This window comes from Vicugna pacos, chromosome 15, assembly GCF_048564905.1.
Source record: "Vicugna pacos chromosome 15, VicPac4, whole genome shotgun sequence".
Classification (NCBI taxonomy): Eukaryota; Metazoa; Chordata; class Mammalia; order Artiodactyla; family Camelidae; genus Vicugna; species Vicugna pacos.
The window spans coordinates 43,844,140-43,864,171 of NC_133001.1; the positions used below are offsets into that span (position 1 = coordinate 43,844,140).

A 20,032-nucleotide genomic window follows, 5' to 3' on the forward strand; every position below is an offset into this window, starting at 1 on the left:
ATACCTGTGGAGTTGAAGCGCACCTCCGCCGGCCGCCGCTGCCTCGCGGGAGGAGCCAGCAGGGGGCAAATTCCACCCCCCCCCTCCTCGCCGGGAAGCCTGAGGGCGAGCTGGGGCGGCGGGTCTCGCCCGGCCGCGGGGGGCGGGGCTCGAGGGGAACTCGGCCCACTGGCCCGCCCCCTCCTCGGCGCGGCGGAAGCCCTGCCCCAAGCCGCGCGCTCGCGCAGGCGGCGCGTGCCCGCCTCCCGCCCTGCGCCCTCGCGCCCTCGCGCCGGGGGCGGGCTCGCTGCGCGTGCCGGGCGGGGAAGCGGCGCGAGCCGGGCGCCTGAGAACGTTCGCCGCGGGGGCGGCTCCGGGGCCTGAGCGGGCGCCGCCGCCGCCTCAGCCGCGGGGGCCGGGCCGGAGGAGGCGGAGGAGGCTGCGGCCGCCGGAGACCTTCTCAACGCCCCCCAGCTCCGGCCGGGAAGTGAGTACGGCAGGGATCTGCGGCGGCGGCCGCCGCAGTCTGCAAGAGAGGAGCGCGGTGCCGGAGCCTCGCGCCCGCTAGGAGCGAGAAGTCCGCACAGCCCCCGCACCTCGGGAGCCTGCGGGGTCGCAGGGCAGGGAGCGGGGAGACGGCGCGCGGGGAGCCGGGGCCGCTGCACCGCCCGCGCTGTGCGCGGAGACGGCGCCGCGCTCCCGGCCTTGGAGGGGCGAGCGGAGGGGATGGAGCGGAGACCCGGGCCGGCGTTGCCGGGCTCTGAGCCCGGGGCTGGGAAGGGGGCTCCGAGGTCCCCGGCGCACTGTGGCCGCCAGGCGGGGAGCCGGGGTGCAGGCGCCGGGCTGATGCTGCTGGAGCCCGGCTCGCTGGGAAGAGGCTCTGCGTTAGGTGTTGAAGGGGGCGAAGGAGGCAGGTCCTGGCAGAGGGCAGGTGAGGCAGGCAGGCCCTGGCAGAGGGAAGGGAATTCATATCATCCCAAAACACTATTTCCCGAGACGCCTAGCATTGAACCTGTGCACTGAGGTCACCCTTTAAAGGAAAGTGTCCTGAGAGGAGGGAGGATGTAGCTAACAAATGCTTGCTGTTAAATTCCTGTGCCAGGCCTTGGGATTAGGAAGACCTTCCAGCATTCTCAGCAGACGTTTATTGATTAGCTCTCGTGGGTAGAAAGCCGTGGTCAGCACTGGGGCCACAAAATTGTGTAAAACGCAACTATCATTTGCTATTTAGGTGCTGACAATTTGGTTATGAAGTTACGCCTATAAAATACAAAGCAGCATTGAATTTTGTCTCATCCCTTAATTACTTTAGGTCTCTTTTTCCGAGTAATGGGAAATTGGAGCCATTAAATTGCTTGGTTTGGGGATTAAAGCAGGAGGGTCAAAGAAGCTCGTGGGAGGAATTTGGAAGAGTTTTGAAAGCACTTCTGTGTAACATTTAAAGGAAGAGAAAGAAAAAAAAAAAAGAAAGAAAAGAGAAAGGAACAGGAGGTTGGAAAGAGGTAAGAAGTTCCCTTCCTTGCCACGTAGAATGAAGCTCCATGACCATTAACTGCTAAATCCTCAATGACACGAACAGTGCCTGACCCACAGCAGGCACTGAATACCTACCTATTGCATGAGTGAATGAACCGAGCATAGAACCATGCTCTATTTACACCTAGCACTGTTGATCAATCTGGTGTTAGGGATGGCTGATGGACTTCCCTTGTTCCTCAGGTTTTGTTTTGTTTGTTTGTTTGTTTGTTTTTGCCATGTAAGGTAACCCAGGTTCTTGGGTCTGGGCATTTAAAGCAGTGGCTAAGGTGATGGAGTGGTGGTATCTGGTGGCCTGGCTGCCGCCTTCACATCTTTATTGCCTGTTGGCGGCCAGGAGCCTACTCCTTGGGCCTTTGCTTCAAATCATCCCATTCTAGCCCTTCTCTTTTGTATCACTTGAGGATGGAGAGTTCTAGAGAACATTCTTTCATTTTCATCCTGATTCTTGGATCTTAGATCTGTAGTGAGAGGATAAATCTCAGCTCTTCTGTAAGGGCGGGGATTCTGCCTTTTCTCTGCCGTGCTTGGATTTCTGGGCTCCCTAGCTCCAGGCTGCTGTTTCAGGTGCCTGGGTTGCAGTGCCTGTTGGGTTACTTTGTCTGCCAAATCAAAACTTGACCTTTTATGAGTTCTGGGAGGATTTTTATCATACATAAGTGGAATTACCTTTGAAGGGGGTTGTGTAGTCAAGGTAGTGCTGGCAGGAGTTTTGAGTGTCCAGTATGCTTGAGAGACAAAATTTCTACTTCATTAGAAGGTTAGACTTAGAACCAATCAAATGCCAAGTTACCATTTATTTTATGTGTTTAATATAAATCTCTCAGGACCTATATTTCCTTGTATAAAAATAAAATGTTAATTCAAATTTGGCATTGTGTAGTAAGCCTTGAAGAACTAAGTTTATTTCTCTTTAGTTTTAGGGCTGTGTACTTGAGAGTGCAGCTAGCAGCTGTCTGCTAGTTCTTCTTTTGGAATGCCTAGGTCCTATAATTTTGTATGCCTTGTTCCAGATTTTCTCTGTGATATTATGTTTTTTTTAATTTATGAATTTAATTTATATTTGTTTCTTTTGAGGGGGAGGGGAGAGGTAATTAGGCATTTGTTTATTTATTTTTTAATGGAGTTACTGGGGATTGAACCCAGGACCCCATGCATGCTAAGCACACACTCTACCACTGAGCTGTACCCTCCCCTCTTATATTTATTTCTAAATCAACTTTATTGGTGTATGGTTTTCACGTCATAAAACGCACAGATGTCCCATGCAGAGTTGGATGAGTTTGAAAAATGTATATACAGAGCTTCCTACTCTTATGGTGGGGTTACATCAGATAAACCCATTGTAAGTTGAAAGTGTAGTACGTTGAAAATGCATCTTAGCCTAGCCTACCTTAAACATGCTCAGAATACTTACATTAGCCTCCAGTTGGGCAGAAGCATCTAACACAATGCCTATTTTATGATAAAGTGTTGAATGTCTCACGTAATTTATTGAATGCTGTACTGTAAGTGAAAAGCAGAATGGTTGTATGAGTACAGAATGGTTGTGAGTATCTCAGTTGTTTACTTGTGATCCAAACCATTGTAAGTTACAGACTGTCTATACTTTGTACCTACCATCCCAATCAAGATACAGAAATTTACATCATCCCAGAAACTCCCTCAAGCTGGTTTGCAGTCAGTACTCTTATCCTCTCTCATTTTATTTATTTCTAATTACATAGGCATAACTGTGGCCTCTAGTGCAGGAGGTGTGCTGCCCAACTTTAGGGGATACCAGTCGCATTGGAGTCCCTGTGAATGGCTGCTCCTGGGGTTGTTGCGGGCACAGCCTGTGGCTGCGTACTGCAGCTCTGCAGATGGCTCATGAATGCACACTCTTAGAAAATACTCAGACAGTAAAGACAGAATGAAAGCCGCTGACCTACTCCCTTCTCCGCCGAAACTGGAGTTATCAGTTTGTTGGGATTCTTCCAGATCTTTCTCTATACATTTTCATCTATATATAGATAATACAGAAAAAACTAGGGTTTTCCTCCACACCCGCAGTAATGACATGAAACTGTACACATTGGTCTGCAACTTTTTTTCTAGCAGGGCATCTGTGATCTTTCCATGATGGCACATAAAGATCTGCCTGATTCTTCTTGACTGCTACACAATCCCTTATGCAGTATGTATTGTACTGTAGTTTATTTACCCTCTCCTCATTAATGGCCCTTAAAGCTGTTTGCCATTTTACACACTGCTGCAGTGAGTGGAAAGTAGAATTGCTGGGTCAAAGGGGTGCACTTTTAAATTAATTGATGGAGACTTAACCACATTGCTACTTGTGGATCTAGTTCATTTGTTTTTAAATGCTGAGTAGTGTTCAGTTGTAGACTTACATCACTGTTTATGTATCCTTCACTCACTGACAGACAGTTAGGTTACTTTGAATATTAATTCATTGATGGATTTATATGTTGCCAAAGCATCCTGCCACTCTGAGGCTTGCCTTTTCCCTTTGTTAACAATGGCTTTGGTCGTATACACATTTAAAAGTTTAATGTTATACTTACGAAAAAAATTTCCATTAAATTAAAAAAAATGGTTTCTGTGTCTCTGGTTTAAGTAAATTTTCTCTGCCCCAGGGTATGAATTATATATATATCTGTATTTTCTTCTAAAAATTTTTAAAAAGTTTTGCTTTCTGTGTAGAACTTCTATATGGTATAATGAAGAGAAACGATTTTTTTTTCATTTTGGATAACCAGTTTTAAAGTACTTTTTCTCAACTCTTTTTTTTTTTAGTGTGCTAAAATACCCATAACATACAGTATACTATTTTAACCATTTTTAATTGTACAGTTCGGTGGCGTTAAGTACACTTACATTGTTGAACAACCATCACTATCCATCTCCAGAACATTTTTATCTTTCTCAGCTGAAACTCTGTACCCATTAAACATTAACTCCCCATTCTTTCTTCCCCACCAGGCCCTGGCAGCCACCATTCTGCTTTCTGTCTCTGTGAGTTTGACTACTCTTAGTTACCTCATATAAGCGGAATCATACAATATTTGTCCTTTTGTGTCTGGCACATTTCACTTAGCGTGTCTTCAGAGTTCGTCTATATTGTAGCATGTGTCAGGATTTCCTTAATTTTTAGGGATGAATATTATACTGTTGCATGTATATATCATATTTGTTTATTCAGTCATCCGTCAGCAGACACTTGGGTTGCCTCTACCTTTTTTGCTACTGTGAATAATGCTGCTATGAACATGGGTGTGCAAATACTGTTCAAGTCCCTGCATTCAACTCTCTTGTATGCATACCCAGAAGTGGAACTGTCCTTGATAATTAAAAAAAATTATATACATAAATGCATATGATCAAAATGAGTGGATAGTACAGAGAGTTCCTATATACCCTCTTTTCCTTATGTGCACTTTCTCATTATTGACGTCTTGCATTAGTTACAACTGATGAATATGTATTGATACGTTATTAACTTAAGTTCATTGTTTACATTAAGCTTCACTGTTTGTGTTGTACAGTTCTGTGGGTTTTGACAAATGCAAAATGTTATCATATGACATTTCATGTAATGTCATTGCAGTATCATACAGAATAATTTCATTGCCCTAGAATCCCTTGTATTCCACCCATTCATTCCTCCCTCCCTCCTACTGAGCTCCTGGTAACCACTGATCATTTTACTACATCTGTAATTTTTCCTTTTCCTGAATGTCACTTAGTTTGGATCATACAGTATTGGAGCCTTTCAGACTGGTTTCTTTCACTTAGCATTATGCCTTTAAGTTTCCTCTGTGTCCTTTCTTGACTTGATAGCTCATTTCTTTTCATTACTGAATAATATTTTATTGTGTAAAAGTACTACAGCTTGTTTATCCATTCATCTGTTGGAAGATACCTTGGTTACTTCTAGTTTTTGGCAGTTATGAATAAAGCTTCTATAAATATTCATGTGCAGGTTTTTGTGTGGACATAAGTTTTCCACTCTCTTGGGTAAATACCTAGGAGCTTGATTGCTGGGTCGTATGGTAAGAGTATGTGTAGCTTTGTAAGAAACTGCTTGTCTTCCAAAGTGGCTGTCAAATTTTACATTCCCAATAATTAAAAATATATATATCCTGCCACTCTAAATGTACTTTAAAAAAGTCTTTGTTAGACTGTTGTGTAAAATTACACATCTGGTATAAATTTATGTTCTAATTGTTGCTTTTGTTGGCTGTCGTTCTTAGCCTTACATTTCTTTATGTGTTTTTTGAAATTTTGATTTACAGACTCATTTGAGGGTGAGTACTTTTGATTTTGTTTCTCTTACTTCTGTGCTCACCTTCTCTGTGTGGTGACATTTCAGGTGCTTCCACTGACTTCCTGAACTCTAGTCAAGAAATCAGATATGATAATGGTGGGTCAGGGTCTCGCTCTTTGAGGAAGTGGGGCTATTTTAGATCCACTGAGAGTATGTGAATGTTTTGGTTCAATTCTTGGTCATGAGGCTGGGTTTTTATCTTCTCACTTTTCTAAGCCCAGAGCACCAGGTAAACTGCAGTTCTAGGCAGAGACTGGCAGCAGTACTTTTTAGCTTCCTTTTAGCTCCAACCTCATCCTTGGCTTTAAGCAGTGGGTCTGGCTCAGATGTCCCGTTTCTCTACCTCCTTCACTTTGTGTCACTGTCGCCCTACAGGAAGTATCCACCTGCTTCTAGACCCAGAGTCCAGCAAGCTTGTAGCTTCCATCCTGCTCAAAGCTTTGTGTATCTGTTCTGTTTCTGATCCAAGTAGACGGTTATGTTGTTTTTGAGCCTTCTTAGTAGCTTAAAAATGTGTTTTAAACTATTTTATCTATTCCTGTGTATTTGGAGCAGAGGGGATGCATCAGAGTGTTTACTTACAGAGCTACCTTGACCAGACTTAATTGACCAGCCTTCTTTCTAAACTTTATCCCACTTATCTTGTTTTCTGTGTTATTGCAACGCTTAGACTCTCCAGTGCAAAAGTTGAATAGCAGTGATGATAAGGGGCATTTAAATCTTTTTCCTGAGTGGGAAGCTTCCAGTGTTCCACTATTAGATATGATACTTACTGAAGGTTTCTGGTAGATGTCTTTGTCAAGTTCAGGAAGTTTTCTTCTGTTCTTGGTTTGTCTTTTTATTGTGTGTTGAATTTTATTGAGACATTTGTTGAGGCTTTTTTGGCATTTGTTGAAATTATCATTGTTTTCCATTTAGTATGTTAAGAGCAGGGCAGACCTTTCTGAGTTGTAGATAACTGAGAGAACAGATATACTGTATATGATTTACTTGTTAATACATTTTTAACAACAAAAAAATAAACTTTTAAAGAGAACACATTTTCGTCTTGAGTTTTTGTATATTAACAACACTATAAACTGTATATTATAACATTATAAGCTATGTATTACAGCATTTCAGCAATAATCCTGTTTGGACTAAATATTCTTGTAACTCAGCTTCATTGTAATCAAATAGGGCTCAGTAAATAAAATTTTTTTTTGGTAAATTTTGGGACTCTATAAGGACTTTTTCAGCCCCTAACGATTCCAGCTTCTTCCTGGCTTCTTTTTCTAGACTCTTTACTGCCTGCCCCCTTTTATCTCTACTTGCTCTGTCTCCTTTTGCCAGAGACTTTCTTTTGCAAGTAACAGTGACTTATTTATTGTGATGCTACTTACTGTGTGTCAGGGAATTTTCATAGATCATGGCTACACTTTAGTCTTTACCAAGTGTGGAGGCGAGGTGTGGTATCACAGTGTATGGGTGAGGAAATTGAGCACAGAGGAGTTAAAAACCTGTTCAGGGCTACACAGCTAATCAGCTGTGGAGGTGGTATTTGAACCCAGGTCCAATCTCACAGCCCATGTTCTTTCCACATGCTGTCTCTAAACAAGACTGTTTCATGTTCCAAGTTCAAATTGGATTTTGCCTTTTGGCTTACCCACATAATTCCTGAGCACGGTGATATGACCACTATGTGTTTCCAATAAGATTTCTGTGAAAGACTTGCTCTTCATAAGATACTTCACTGTTTTTTGCCAGTCTGACGTTTCACATGTTCTTGAACAGTTTCTTATAATGACTAAACCTTTCATAACTGCACAAACAAAAATAGAATGATTTGATTTAGGTTGGAACACATTTAATTGGTCTTATTTTCCTCCCAACTAATTCCAAAGTCATTTGAAAAAGTAATTAATAGTAATTCTTATATATCTTTCTAAAAAAACTTTTTAGGGACAAGCTTAGCTATAAAAATAACTAACAAGGATACCTTTTTTTTCTGAAATATGACTATGACAACTACAGTTTTGTGTGTCATTTCAAGACTGTACCCTTTCTGGTTCTTAACTTTTAATGTTTCCTTATTAGGTAAGTAGTTTAGTATCTTTGCTTAGAACTGAAATTTTCTCCTTATGAACTAAGCAGCCTATGGCAGGTTTTTGGAAAAACTCTGAGGTTTGTCTTTAGCAGACTAGAGGCATCTGTTTCTCCTTTTTGTGTCTTCCTTTCCCCCAGTTTTCTTATATTTTATTCTTTGATTCCTTGGGAACACTGCATTTCTACCTCTTTACCTCCTTTCATTGTATTAAAACCCTTTCTCTATGCCAAATTTAAAATGTTGCAAATGATTGATAACAAAGTATTTACTCTTCTTCCAACTTTATATTTTTATACTTTTAAATCAGAAGAAATGTAAATTAAGAGAAAGGAGCCTTGCCAATAGAATTCCAATCTAGGCTTCATCCAAGAGAGTAGTTACATAATAATGTCAGTAATAGTAGCTAACATTTATTAGGCTCTTATTTTGTGCCAGGCATTGTGCTAAATGCTTTACATCATTTATTTAACAGCTGCCATAACCCTGTGGGGTTATATTTGCTATTCAGAGCACTGGGTAGTTATGGAGTGCAGTCATGAATAAAAAAGTTCCTTTTTATTGGAACTTAGAGACTGTTTTCAAATTTGTTAAAAAAAAAAGTCAATCTCTATGGTTTTACAAAGTTTGCTTTTTCTGTCATTTTTTTTTTAATCTGAAAGAGAAGAGGAAAGAAGTATTAGAGGAAGGATAGTCGAGAATTTTCCTGAAATAAGCAGGGAAGTTAGTTCTCTCGAGGGAAGTTTGATTAGTTACAGCTAAGGACTTATTAGTGACAATCTCAGTCACCTCTGACTCCTTAATGAAGGGAGCATCCAGAGAAAAACTGACAGGAGTTTGCTGGGAGACAGTGAACTTGAACAAGTCGTTTTGATACCTAGATGCTTTGAAGTAACTGAGACCTGGAAGTTAAGACATGAACAGAAAGATTCAAGGGGAGTGATGCATACTTAACACTTAGGTGCAGTGCAGGGACTTTCTGGAACATTTCTAGAACCTGCTCTTCTTTCCTTTAGTCTTGACTGTGGGATTTACTTAACTTCTGCCTGCAGACTGAGTCTAGCTCTGGAATACATTGCTTCCCTGACAGGACGAACGAGGGTCCAGACGTTTTGTTGCACTAGCCTCCGGACCCCATTTAGCTGTGGCCTAGGGTCTGCTCCAGCGCCACGGTTTGGGGACTTGTGTTCTTTCCTCAGTCCTGGAGTCCCCGTGTTTGCCCTGGAGGGGGCGATGTGGTACAGTGGAAAGAGAGTAGGCTTTATTGTCAAATTGGTGGCCTGACTCCACAAATTACTAGCTTTAACTTTGGGCCAAGTTAACTACCAATTAGGCTCTGAATTTCCTCGTCTGATCCTACCCTTCGTATCGCTCATTTGCTCCTCAAGCCTAGCACAGTCTCATCTTTTCATTCTAGTTTTTGTTTTTTTTTTTAAAGAGTAATGGTTTCTAAAGTGGGAGGCATGCAGGTTGATCTTCTATGCCAGGTATAACAGGAAAAAAAAAAGGCAATTAGCTTTACCAATATTTAATCCATAGGTTGACAGTTGACTCCATCTGTATGTCTGATGATATGTACCCGGTGTGGAGAGCTGGGTACCCTGAGAGGGGGACCGTGGGGACACCACAACCTGGAGGCACTGACAGCCTGAGCCTCCTTATTTGTTTGCTTACATCCTATTTGGACATATTACAGTTAACTCTGCCTGGTTTAGTGGTCTTTCAGATTATATTATCTGACTGGCATGAAATGAACCTTGCTGAGTGAATGGACAAAGGGCTTGAAAAGATTCCTGCAAAGAAACTGCAGATTGAAGTTTCAGATTTAACTGATGATTGAAGTGATAACACGAGGACCCATGAACAGCAGGAAACAAGCCGAGCTGATACTTCTACTTATGTTATGAACCTGTTGTCAGTCAGATGCAAAGTACAAAATAGTAATAATCTAAGCAGATTGAAGGGGAATCATTAAAAAAGAAACCTTACATTTTTAAAAATACTATTTGGTATATAAGTTTATATATACCATTGAGTGTATTGTTCTTAAGCTTAATGACAGTACAAGGCTAATATCAGTTGAGACTTTTTTTTTTAAACTTTTTTTATTGAGTAATAGTCATTTTACAATGTTGTGTCAAATTCCAGTGTAGAGCACAATTTTTCAGTTATACGTGAACATACATATATTCATTGTCAAACATTTTTTTTTTGCTGCAAGCTACCACAAGATATTATATATATTTCCCTGTGCTATACAGTATAATCTTGTTTATCTATTCTACATTTTGAAATCTCAGTCTGTCCCTTCCCACCCCCTGCCCCCTTGGCAACCACAAGTTTATATTCTATATCTATGAGTCTCTTTCTGTTTTGCATTTATGTTTTTTTATTTTTTAGATTCCACATAAGAGCGATCTCATATGGTATTTTTCTTTCTCTTTCTGGCTTACTTCACTTAGAATGACATTCTCCAGGAACATCCATGTTGCTGCAAATGGCATTATGTTGTCAGTTTTATGGCTGAATAGTATTCCATTGTATAAATATACCACATCTTCTTTATCCAGTCATCTGTTGGTGGACATTTAGGCTGTTTCCATGTCTTGGCTATTGTAAATGGTGCTGCTGTGAACATTGGGGTGCAGGTGTCATTTTGAAGTAGGATTCCTTCTGGATAGATGCCCAGGAGTGGGATTCCTGGGTCATATGGTAAGTCTATTCCTAGTCTTTTGAGGAATCTCCATACTGTTTTCCACAGTGGCTGCACCAAACTGCATTCCCACCAGCAGTGTAGGAGGGTTCCCTTTTCTCCACAGCCTCTCCAGCATTTGTCATTTGTGGACTTTTGCATAATGGCCATTCTGGCTGGTGTGAGGTGATACTTCATTGTAGTTTTGATTTGCATTTCTCTGATATTTAGTGATACTGAGCATTTTTTCATGTGCCTATTGATCATTTGTATTTCTTCCTTGGAGAATTGCTTGTTTAGGTCTTTTGCCCATTTTTGGATGGGGTTGTTTGTTTTTCTCTTATTAAGTCATATGAGCTGCTTATATATTCTGGAAATCAAGCCGTTGTTGGTTTTAATTGCAAAAATTTTCTCCCATTCCATAGGTTGTCGTTTTGTTTTATTTATGGTTTCCTTTGCTGTGCAGAAGCTTGTAAGTTTAATTAGGTCCCATTTGTTTATTCTTGCTTTTATTTCTATTGCTTGGGTAGACAGTCCTAGGGGAACATTTTTGAGATGTATGTCAGATAATGTTTTGCCTATATTTTCTTCTAGGAGGTTTATTGTATCTTGTTTTATGTTTAAGTCTTTGATCCATTTTGAGTTTATTTTTGTGTATGGTGTAAGGGAGTGTTCTAGCTAGTTGAGATATTTTAAAACTAAGCATTCAGAATATGAAGATAAACTTATTGAGCTTTTTTCAGTGATGGTTATAGTCATGTGTAAATTAATAATCTTAAAATTTTATTTACCTAATGATACATTTTTAGACGTTTATTTGGAGATTTCCTGCTTTAGAGGTAAAAGATTAAAAGCCATAAATCTTTGTTCTTCCTGTTTTAGTAAAACTGGCTGAAATAATATATAGACAAATTAAGAGTTTTAGTTTGGTGACGAACTATAATGTATCCTTCGTTAGCGAATGCTGTTCCGGTACTCATAGAACACATCACTGAGGATTTGACATAAGTATTATATCAAATTATGGAGTGTGTGAGCATTCCTGTACATTTGGATAAAAGTTCAGAGCTTATGGTTTTGGTATAGTCCATTTTAGTAATGAAATGTGTGGAGACCTGCCTCTTTAACCCCCAAACCACTAAAAGGAAAGGTTTACCAGGGAATATACTCAAATGACTTAAAATTTTACTGTGAAATAGGCATATAAAGCATAAAGAATAATACAATGTACCTAGAACCCAGCCTAGTAAACACATCATCACTAATAGAGTTGGTATCCCTCTGCAGTCACATTATTCTGCTTCCATCTCCAGAGGAATTAGCTTTTTTCAGTTTGGTGATGCATGTTTTATGTGCATGTATAAAGAATTTGTATTTTGTCATTATTGGGTGGATTTTTCTAGAAAGGTCAATTAGAGCTAGTCGGCTGATGGTGTTGTTTTGTCCTTCCATATTCATCTTGACTTTCTACTTGTGTTGATCATAGAGGAGTGTTGAAGTCTCCAAGTCTAAGTGTGGATTTAAGGGAGAGGGTATAGCTCAGTGGTAGAGCACATGCTTAGCATACATGAGGTCTTGGATTCAATCCCCAGTAAGTACTTCCTCTAAAAATAAATAAATAGACCCAACCCCCCCAACCCTCCCCCAAAATAAAAAAATTAGAAAAAAAAAGTGTGGATTTGTCTTTCTCCTTTCAGTTCTATCAATTTTTGCTTAGTGTATTTTGAGGCACTGTGATTACGTATGTAGATGTTTAGGATTGTTGTCTTTTTAGGGAATTCTGTATGTTACAGGCCCAACAATGTAATTTATAAATATTATTTTATCTGTATTGTATTAAAAAACAATTGCTCTTTAAATCAATTAAGGGAATAAAGGAAAGAAATATGTAATTGTACTGTCTTAAAAAAACTTTATTTTTCAGAACATTTTTAGATTCACTGAAAAATTGAATAATAATAGAGAGTTCCTATGTGCATCCCATACCCTGTTCCCTCTGTTACTAACATTTTACATCAGTATGGTTCATTTGTTGCCGTTAATGAACTAATGATGATACATTATTATTAACTAAAACCCTCACTTTATTCAGATGTCCTTAGTGTTTACCTAATGGCCTTTTTCTGTTCCAGAATCCCATCCAGAATACCACATCACATTTAGTTGTCATGTTTCCTTAGATTTCTCTCGGGTATGTCAGTTTGTCAGGCTTTTCTGAGAAAGCTTTTGATGAAACTTGACAGTTTTAAGGCATATTGGTCAGGCATTTTGTAGATTTTCCCTCAATTGAGATTTGCCGGATGTTTTCCTCATGATTAGATTGGGTTCATAGGTTTTTGGGAGGAAGCCCACAGAGGTAAAATGCTATTTCATCACATTGTGTCAAGGGTACTGCTGTCAACATGGTTTATTAGGGCTGATGTTGCACTGGATCACCTGGCTGAGGTAGTGTTTATCAGGTTTCTCCACTGTCAAGTTATTTCCCTTTCCCCCTTCACCTCTTTGGAAGAAAGTCCAACTGTGCACAGCTCACGCATAAGGAGTGGGGAATTATGTTCCCGCCTTCTTCAGGGCAGAGTATCTATATAAATTATTTGGAATTTTTCTGTACAGGATATTTATAGATTTTTCATTTATTAATTTATTCAGTCATTGTTATCAGAATCAATTTAAGGATGTTTAATACTATTTTATTTTGTTGCTGAAATTTTTCCCACTTTGGCCATTGGGCGCTCTTTCAGTTGGTCTCTATGTCCCTTTGGTATACACCTATCATATTTTTTTTTCTCCCAGGATGTCTTCACTTTCTATGTTATAAGATGCTCCAGGCTCATCTTGTATACTTCTTGCCTCAGGCATTTCTCAGAGAAGCCCTGGTTCCTTTTATTGGAGAATTATATTATAAACAAAAATTCGGGCACTAGATGTGCTCATTGCTATTGGGATATTGTTGTTTCTAGTCTCTCTTAGTTGGCAGAGCAAGGACGTGTCTATGTGTATGCTAATATGCTCATACGTACTAACGCTTTTATGTGTAACTATCCATGTATCTATACTAAGTTAACCATGAATTATACTGATGTCTCCAGTGGTAATCTATTCCATTACCACCTGGATCATTCTAGCGTCTCACCTTGCTTATCTGTAACCTCACATTCCACCACCTGCCATTTGTTTACTTAATTGTTCAATTATGCATATGTGCGTAGCAATATCAGAATTGTTAACCCATAACCTGTGGAAAACTAGAGTACAGTACTCACGTATATTTTATTTTACCTTTAGACTTACAGCGTCCATTCACTTCCAGAGTTACTTAGGTCTCTATACTTCGCCTCCCTACCCCCACCGTTCAGTGGGGTTGTTTCATATATTTATAATTCAGTTAGATTGTTTTCTCATATTCTGCATTGTATCCTGGGATCCTCTGACTTCCTAAAGGATTTTTTAAAAATTTGCATGCATTAAGGTTCACTCTGTGTTGTAAATTTCTTTTGGTTTTCACAAATGCGTAGTGTCGGTACCCAACATTACAGGATCATATGGAAGTTTTATCACCCTAAAAATTCACCTGTGCTTCCCCTGTTCATTCCTCTTCCCTTCTTCCCAAATCTGGCAGTCACTGATCATTTTACCATTTGTATAATTTTGTTTTTCCTGGAAGGTCATAAAATTGGAATCATACAGTATGTAGCCTTTTCAGACTGGCTTTTCCACTTAGCAATATGCATTTAAGCTTCATGTCTTTTCATGGCTTAATAACTTATTTATTATTGCTGAACAATATTCCATTTATGAAAAGAGCAGTTTGTTTATCCATTCACCTACTGAAGGGCATCTTGGTTGCTTTCAGTATTTGGTAGTTGTGAATAAAGCTGGTGTAAACATTTGGGTCAGCTTTGTGTTAATATACATTTTCCACTCAGCTGGGTAAATACCTAGTGCAGTTGCTGAGTTGCATGGTAAGACTATGATTAGTTTTGTTAGAGACTGCAAAACTGTCTACCAGCAAGGCTGTGTGTTCCTACTAGCAGGATGAGAGTTCCTGTTGCTCCACATTCTTGTCAGAATTTACTATTGACAGTTTATGGATTTTAGCCATTCTGATAGGTGTACAGTGGTATCTCATTGTTGTTTTACTTTGTAATTTCCTAATGACAAAAGATGTTGAACATCTTTTCATATGCTTACCTTCTGTATATCTTCTTTGGTGAGGTGTCTGTTCAGATTTTGATCATTTTTTATATTGGACTGTTTTCTTATTGTTGAGTTGTAAGAGTTCTTTTCATAATTTGGATGCAAGTTCTTCATCAGGTATGTGTTTTGAAAATATTTCTTTCACTCTGGGGCTTTACTTTTCATTCTTTCAACAGTATCTTTTGAAGAGCAGTTAACTTTGGTAAGATCCAACTCATCAATTTTTCCTTTCATGGATTGTGCTTTTGGTATCATTCATTCAGTTTGGCAGTGGGCTTATGTCATTAAATAACCTTTTCTAGGAACCTAACAGTTTCAACTCCTATCAGATGGAAGAAACTTCACTTAAATTCTCAGAGTTAGGACCCTGGTTTCCTTTCATTTTGTACACTGAAGCTATATTCTGGTTCTTTTTTTTTAAATTTTGCTTTAAAGATATTTATTGTTGCATTGTTCATATAGTAATAGATAGTTGGAAATAATTGCCAACAGTCAAGGCTTGGGTGAATGTGATAAAATTCCATTCCATCATTCAAAATTATGGCTTTGATATAGAAAGGTATTCAAATATATTGTTTAAAGTTTTCCCCCAGCTTTGTTGAGGTCTACTGACAAATAAAATGGTATGTATTTAAATTGTACAACATGATGATTTGATAATTGTATACATTGTGAAATGATTACTACAATTAAGTTAATTACCTCACACAGTTACCTTTTTTGTGTGTGCGGTGGTGGTTTAAGATCTACTCTCTTAGCAAATTTCAGGTATACACTGGAGTATTATCAACTACAGGCACCATGCTCCACATTTGATCCTCAGAACTTATTCACCATATAACTGAAAGTTTGTACCTCTGACCAACATCTCCCCATTCCCCCCACTCCCCAGACTCTGGCAACTACTAATCTACTTTGCTTCTATGATGAGTTTGACTTTTTGTTTTTGTATTATTAGATTCCACATATGAGTGAGATTATATAGTATTTGTCTTTCTCTGTCTGGCTTATTTCACTTTGTGCTCTGTGTTTTGTTTTGTTTTTTAATCGAGTGGAATGAAGCTCCTGAGTAGGGTGATTTGAATCCAGTGAAGATCAGACATGTTTGAATGGATGTATCTGGTGGATTTCTCTGAGTATCCACAGGATGAACTCAGGAAGAAGAGGTTGCAGAGCCCTGAGATCACGGTGTCATAGAATTTTATTTGTGCATTTATGCGGACAAAGATTTTGGCATTTGAAATGGGGGAAAAAAGGGTGGATGTGAGAGTGATTATGAGGAAGGAAGTGGCAGTGTTTGAAATCAGGGTTAGTATGTGAAGTGAATGATAAGGAGGTGTTGGTTACCTCTGGATTATGGGACTAAGAAAAGGCAAAGTGCCAGGAATCCAAGTGGAAGGAAAAAGAGAGATGTGTTTACACTCCTGGAAGTGTTTATCTTGAAGGTTATATCAGGAAGAAGGATTTATAATCAGGTGTGGTGATAGGATTAGATCCTTGTCGAGTGTGGACTATTAAAATCATGATTACAAAGATGGAGGTATCCATATAGAGCACGAGGATGGAGTCACACTAAGGCCAAGGGAAATCATTTATAGAAATCTTAGTTAATGTGTACCCCATAAATTTGGATTTTATGAAATCTGAACTTTAAGCGTGGTTGAAATGAAAAGACTTAATATTTAGTTTGAGTTCTACCAGAAGCTGACTCTCAGACAAGAACTTCAGTGCAAATGTTTTGTTTTGGAGGTTATCCCGGCAAATACCAGCAGGGGACAGAGAAGTGAGATAGGGAAGGAAGTCAGCAAATAAAGGGTTTGTTATCAAGCAAGTTACCACCGCGGGTAACTGAGCTTATTCCCACCGGGGAGCTCTAGGAGCCAATGTAAAACGTGTCCTCAGAGTTACAACCCTTGACAGGCCAAGACAGAGTATTTATGTATCACCCACATCAATCATTGGTCGAAACTGTTTCCGGGGAATGGTAAACCTGTAGTATTTCAGGCCTGTCATGCAAGGAGCAAAATGGACTTCAGAGATCAGAGAAAGCTGGATTCTCTGTTTAAAAAACACAAAAAAGCAGATGCTGTCAGTCTAGTATAGAAGGACTCAGTAAAGGTTGGGATACATAGGAAGGGGAGCACCCTATTAACTCTTTATACCCTGCTGTGTGGTTCTAGCATCTCCGATTCATTTTCTATAGGTCACCAACGCCCTCCCCGCAATCGGTTTAAGTGAGCCAATCCAGCAGCACATTTGGACTGGTACCAGGTGTCCTTTTCAGAACATTAAATCCTGGGTCATGGGATGAGTGCCGCCATATCAACAAGCTTTTTCTTACCGACCTTACATCTGCCCCCCAAGTTCAGCATCTCAAGATCCATTCCCAGATATGTTCTCCCAGTTCCTGCCGGTGTGTATTGACAGGTCCAGCAGCCATTTTGATGAATCATCCCTTTTCCATCCAAAGCGAGGACGTTGCCTCCCTATTCTGATGATGCCAAGACTTGACCCTAGTTGTTAGCCTAGAAGCAGTGAGGAGGGCAGGGACAGATCCTGGGGAGGGTCAGCATCTTTTGAGACATGCATCTCAGATGAGGCCTTTGCACAGTCTTTAGGCAGAGGAGACTGCCCTTGTAGCAAGGGCAAGGGAGCCATTTCTTCTAGCCCATAGGGTTCAGGAGAATCTTGGCAGAACTGTGAACTCAATCTTCTTTGTAATTTGCTGACTTACTTTCTTTCTTTCTTTCTTTCTTTCTTTCTTTCTTTCTTTCTTTTTTTTTTTTACTTTTATTTGCATTTATTTTTTGCTGAATTTATTCTTGGACAATAAGTTTTTGTTTCCTCAGTTTATTCTGGGATATCTTTTTCTTCTGTGCAACCTCCTCTTCTGGTTTAGGAACAATCTGCTCTTTTTCAGTAAGGATCGTCTCAGTGTGGCAGGGAGAGCTCTTTCAATGTGGCAGGGAGAGCTCATGTAAGGGTTGATCTGACCATGAGCTCCGTAAGTCCTGCACCGCATCTTGGGAGCTTTGTTCACCTGGATGTGCTCAATGACCAGTGAATCTACATCTAAGCCCTTAAATTCTGCATTACTTTCTGCATTTTTGAGCATGTGCGGTAAAAATTCAGCCCTCTTTTTGGGCCATCGACTCTGTGTCCACCCCACTGTTTTGCCTGGGCACACCTACCAGCTCCACTGTAACGACAGAACGGCACACACTACTTCTGTAAAGTGACAGCCTTCAGGTACTTGGTGGCTTTTCAGATATGCATACCCTTAATGGCCTGGGCAGCTTCACGAGTGTTCTTAAAGTGAACACGAAGATCTGAACCTCTCATTTGCATGATTTTGTGGGCTTTTCTGGGTCAAGTGAATAGCGAACCATTTTTAGAGGTCACCTCAGGCTGCCTACTGGAAAAAGCTGCTGACTTTCATAATCAGAATTTGAGCCTGATTTTTAACACAATCTGCTCTCAAGTTTTGGGAGCTGAGGGTTCCTTAAGATGCTGCCATAGAGGTCTTCTGGCTGTCATGCCATGCTCTGAGTTGGTACTTGGTTGATTTAAGCCTTGACATTTTCTTTCTGTTGTGCATCAATCTTACTTAACAAAAGCTCAAACATTTAATTGTCTTTAAAATTTCTGATGCCCCCCCCCCCAAAATGCTAAAGCTATTGCATAAGCCGTCTTCTCCTACCCATATCCCTTTACTCGCTCCACCACATCAGGAGTCTTAGTAGTATCAGTGCAGCAGCATGCCAGGGGCTCTCACCAAGCCACTTACTACAGGCGCTGGAATCCTTGTCATCTGGTTAGTGAGTGATCCACTTAGAGAGTTCATTTTGAAGGTCTGTTTTACAGGATCAAATCTGTCTTATTTTGCATTACCCTAGAAGCAAATGGGCTACAAGCACTCAAGTGCAAGTTTTAATTTTAATGTTTAATTTTTATTTTTTAAGATGGCCCTAGGAAATACTTCTACTAAGAAGAATGGAGAAGTAAGACAAAGAAGAGAAACTAGCTGATAAAGGGTTTCTTATCAGGCATCATGAGTAAGCGAAGTTAATTCTAATGGGGCGCTCAGAAAGCCAGTGGAAAACATTGCTTCAGAGTTATTCCCTCTGATGGGTAAAGGAGCTGGAGTATTTATGTTAACTTCCATGAGTGGGAGGGCTGCTATCCAGGGATGTTAATTCTCTGGTACTTCTGGACTGCCCTGCAGGTGTCAAAGCAGTCTTCAGGAGCCAGAAAAAGCCCTTAGGTAAAGAAATGCAGATGCTGGCCACTGGCAGCTGATCATTCATGCATCAAAGTGGTAATATGGGTGAGAGAATAAAGGCAGGGCATCAACAGGTTCTGCCACACCTGCTAAGTCAGCAAATAAGGTCAGTGTTGCTACTGTTGAGTAACAAGCTTTTCTTCTATGTTGGTTTGGTTTTGAGTGTTTTAAAAAATAAATACATTTTTCTGGATACTGGTCCTGTGTCAGACATGTGATTTCCAGATACTTTTCTCTCAGTGTGTAGCTTGTCTTTTCATTTCTTATTGCTTTCTTCCATAGAACAAAATTATTTAATTTTGGTGACATTCAATTTATTACTATTATTTTCTTCTATGGCTTGCACTTTTGGTGTGATGTACGAGACCATGAAGATTTTTCTCCCATGTTTTCTTCTAAAGCTTCTATACTTATATATTTTACATTTACACCTATCTTCCATTTTGAATTAAGTTTTGTATATGATGTGAGGCATAAGTGAAAGTTCATCCTTTGACATGAATAACTATGTTTTTCCAACACCAAGGCTATCCTTTCTTCATTGAATTTCTTTTGCACCTTAAAAAATCAAATGGTAATATTTGTGTGGCTCTCTGGTCTCTGTTCTGTTTCATTGATCTGTGTACCTGTGTCTGCCAATATCATGCTGCCTTGATTACTGTAGCTTTTTAGTAATTTTTAAAATTTAGTATGTGGCTTGAACTTTATCCCTCCTTTTCAAAATTATCTTTTCTATTCCTTTAGCCTATGCATATAAAATTCAGAATCTATATTTACAAAAAAACTCTGCTAGGATTTTGATTAGATGATATGCCTTTCTTTTTGTTTAGGTTTTTAAAAAAATTATGTCATCAGTGTTTTATAGTTCTAGTTTATAGATCCTGTACTTATTTTGTTAGTGTATACCTAAGAGTCTTGTTTTTATTACAGATGTTG

At 39.7% G+C, this 20,032-nt stretch overlaps 1 protein-coding gene across 9 annotated transcripts in view; it reads left to right on the top strand.

Annotated features, from left to right (window-relative positions):
* Positions 1-222: 222 nt before the first annotated feature.
* DTNB (dystrobrevin beta) overlaps positions 223-20,032 on the top strand; it is a 209,628-nt gene continuing 189,818 nt past the window's right edge. For 5 of the 9 annotated variants that reach the window (XM_072938085.1, XM_072938086.1, XM_072938084.1 and 2 more), the window contains exon 1: positions 227-466. The gene's annotated coding sequence lies outside the window, so the exon portion shown is untranslated. Of the gene's footprint in view, positions 467-1,291; positions 1,482-20,032 lie in introns of all 9 variants that reach the window. The other 4 variants (XM_072938088.1, XM_072938089.1, XM_072938083.1 and 1 more) reach the window with 3 other exon arrangements.